Source organism: Ovis aries, chromosome 22 (assembly GCF_016772045.2).
Source record: "Ovis aries strain OAR_USU_Benz2616 breed Rambouillet chromosome 22, ARS-UI_Ramb_v3.0, whole genome shotgun sequence".
Taxonomy (NCBI): domain Eukaryota; kingdom Metazoa; phylum Chordata; class Mammalia; order Artiodactyla; family Bovidae; genus Ovis; species Ovis aries.
Window position 1 is genome coordinate 29,524,858 of NC_056075.1, and position 3,084 is coordinate 29,527,941.

General features: G+C 34.9%; 1 non-coding gene across 1 annotated transcript; it reads left to right on the top strand.

The window, feature by feature from the left end:
• The first annotated feature begins 2,092 nt into the window (after positions 1 to 2,092).
• Positions 2,093 to 2,164, top strand: TRNAC-ACA (transfer RNA cysteine (anticodon ACA)). The gene has a single exon. It is a non-coding gene; the product is annotated as a tRNA-Cys (tRNA).
• The last annotated feature ends 920 nt before the right edge of the window (positions 2,165 to 3,084 follow it).

Consider the following 3,084-nt stretch of genomic DNA (forward strand, 5'->3'; position numbering starts at 1 on the left):
AAAGAGTAAAGGTCAGCTTATGGTATTTAATTATCAGAATAAAGTGGGAATGATTATAATGAGCTTAGTAGCAACATAAGAATAGAAGCCAAGTGAGCTTGACCTGCAGAGAGTTTTGTAGATAGTTCTTATAACATAGTATCTGTAATATCAAGGTAGATAGATATGCTCCCAAGAAAACATGGATGAATAACTGTAAGGCTAAAGAAAATTTCCAGACCTGAGCTAGTTCTCAGAATAAGAATGAGCTGACTGAAGAAGAGGCCTACTACCCACAAGAAATGACCTACAATATGATAGTAAGTATGTATGATGACAATACTCCTTCTTCTTCCCCAAAAGGACCTATGACTGTACAATTATGTCACCATATACTGAGAAAAGGAGACTATTTAAATACTTTAAAAACTCCTAGATACATGGCCTAATTGACATTAGTAACTAAGGACATGCAGTGTTATTATGCATCATCTAATTAGAGTAAGCTACAAATAATAAATGGAGTCATGACCCAGGTCCACCTCACAAAGAATTCGCTGGGTCCAGAGATACCAAAGGTCATTTCCCTAGACTCAGAGTTTATAATTAGAATGCACATGTTTGATGTATGCAGAATCCCCATACTGATTCATTGGTCTATGTAGTAAGAGCTGTTAAATGGAGAAATGGAGAAAACCAAGTGAAAGCATCTGAAACTCTACTAGGGAGAAGATCAGAGATTAGTATCACCTTAAAGACCTAAATGGTGACGTGTTGGTTGGCAGTTCTGATCATATTCCCAATTAGAACACCAGTCCAGTCACTAGCAAAATCAGCTAAAAGCAAAAAGCTGACAGTGAAATAATACAAACTCAATCTGATAACAGCTCCAATTGCAGCTGCTACATCAAATCTGATTCCTTTGCTCAAGCAAATTAACACTATGTTTAGGTATACAGTATGTGGCCACTGATCTGGCAAATCCATGATTTTCTATTCCCAAGATGATAGGATTTTATGTTTACTTGGCATAGATAAGGGCACACAGCTATAGTATCAATCTTGTTAGGACTACTTAATTAGAAGACTATAAGGCCTCCTATATTGCTGAGACTGAATAATTTAAAATATAAGTGCAAGATATTGAGGAAAGATGCTATGCAAAAATGGACTTAATCTTGTTTTTAATTGAAATTTAGTTGATTTATAAGATTATGTTAGTTTCTCATGTACAGAAAAGTAACTCACTTATATATATATATATACACATATATTTATATATATAATACATAATATAATATGTATTATTTTTCATACTCTTTTCCATTATGGTTTATTGAGTATAGTTCCTTGTGCTATACAGTAGCACCTTGTTGTTTATCTGTTTTAGATAGAATAGGTTGTATCTGCTAATCACAAATTCTTCATTTATTTCTCCCCCTGCTTCCCCCATTGGTAACCATAAGTTTGTTTCCTACATCTATGAGTCTGTTCCTATTTGGTAAATAGGTTCCTTTGTATCATATTTTTGATTCCATATGTAAGTGATACCATATGATATATTTCTTTGTCTGGCTTACTTCACTTAGTACGATCATTCCTAGGTCAATCCATGTTGCTGCAAATGGAATTCCTTCATTCTTTTTTATGACTGAGTAGCTTCCATTGTATATATGTACCACAAAATCTTTATCCATTCATTTGTCAATGGACAGTTAAGTTGCTTTCATGTCTTAGTTATTGCACTATTTAGTGCTGCTATGAACAAGTGGTACGTTTTCAAATTAGAGTTTTCTCTAGATATATGCCCAGGAGTGAAATTGCTGGATCATATGAAAACTCTGTTTTCAGTTTTTAAAGGAACCTCCATACTGTTTTTCATAGTGGCTGCAGCAATCTACATTCTCACCAAAAGTGTAGGAGGACTGCCTTTTCTTCACACGTTCTTTAGCTTTTGTTTTTATAGACTTTTTAATGATAGCCAAGGAATGGGTTCAACCTTAAATTTGCAATAGGATTAAATATTTCTCCTTGTATCCGAGATTGATCACCTCCAACTGATGGTACTCTTGTATTTTGAATATATAAGAATCAAGTCATATGGTCATGGACTTCCCTGGTGGCTCAGACGGTAAAGCGTCTGTCTACAATGCAGGAGACCCAGGTTCGATCCCTGGGTTGGGAAGATCCCCTGGAGAAGCAAATGGCAATCCACTCCAGGACTATTGCCTGGAAAATCCCATGGACAGAGGAGCCTGGTAGGCTACATCCCATGGGGTCACAAAGAGTCAGACACAACTGAGCGAATTCACTTCACTAAGTCATATGGTACAGTAGAGATACAAGAAAAAGAACTTAAAAGACATTTAGAGATAGCTGTGGGCTAAATGCCAAAACATTTTTTTATTTGTATTAATTTTATGGTAGTTTAGGTTTCTTTTAGGTTTGTTTCTATGCCTGATAATTCTTTTGGTCATTTTTCCAACCTGTCTGCTGTCTGCATTAGATACAAGAAGTAAAAAGATCTCACAACCTGAAAAAGAACTTTATGCATTTCCTCTGGGAAAATGTATTAGAGTTTTCAGAAGTAAACTGCAGAGACATTGGGTATAAATGATGTGGGAAATGTCCATCAGTCAAAACTCAACTGCTGATTTCTCAAAGAATTTCAAAACAATATAGCTGAAATTTTCTCTTTATGCCAAAGTCTACACCACTAAACATCTTGAAAGAGACTTTATGGGCAGTTTCCCTGTAGATTTATTGTTTGCATGCAAGAACATCAATCTTCTTAACTGCTGGGCAGAGAGAACATAGGCTGTGAATTAGGTGCGCCTCTTGTCCAGAAACATGGCAAAGATAAAGAATCAAATGCCATACACATTATTCTGTGGAAACTCATTTTGTAATAACACATTTTATGTCAGCATGCGAACTTCGAAATTTCAAGCTGCAAATAGCTATTTTAGAAAAAAAAAATACTTTTTTCTTTTTCTTCTCACTTGTAAAATAATTACTTAACAAAAATACACATCATCTTTAAGCAAAGTAGAAAGTAAACAAAAAACTGAAAGAAGTTTTGTAGGATACAAGAGAAAAAATAGC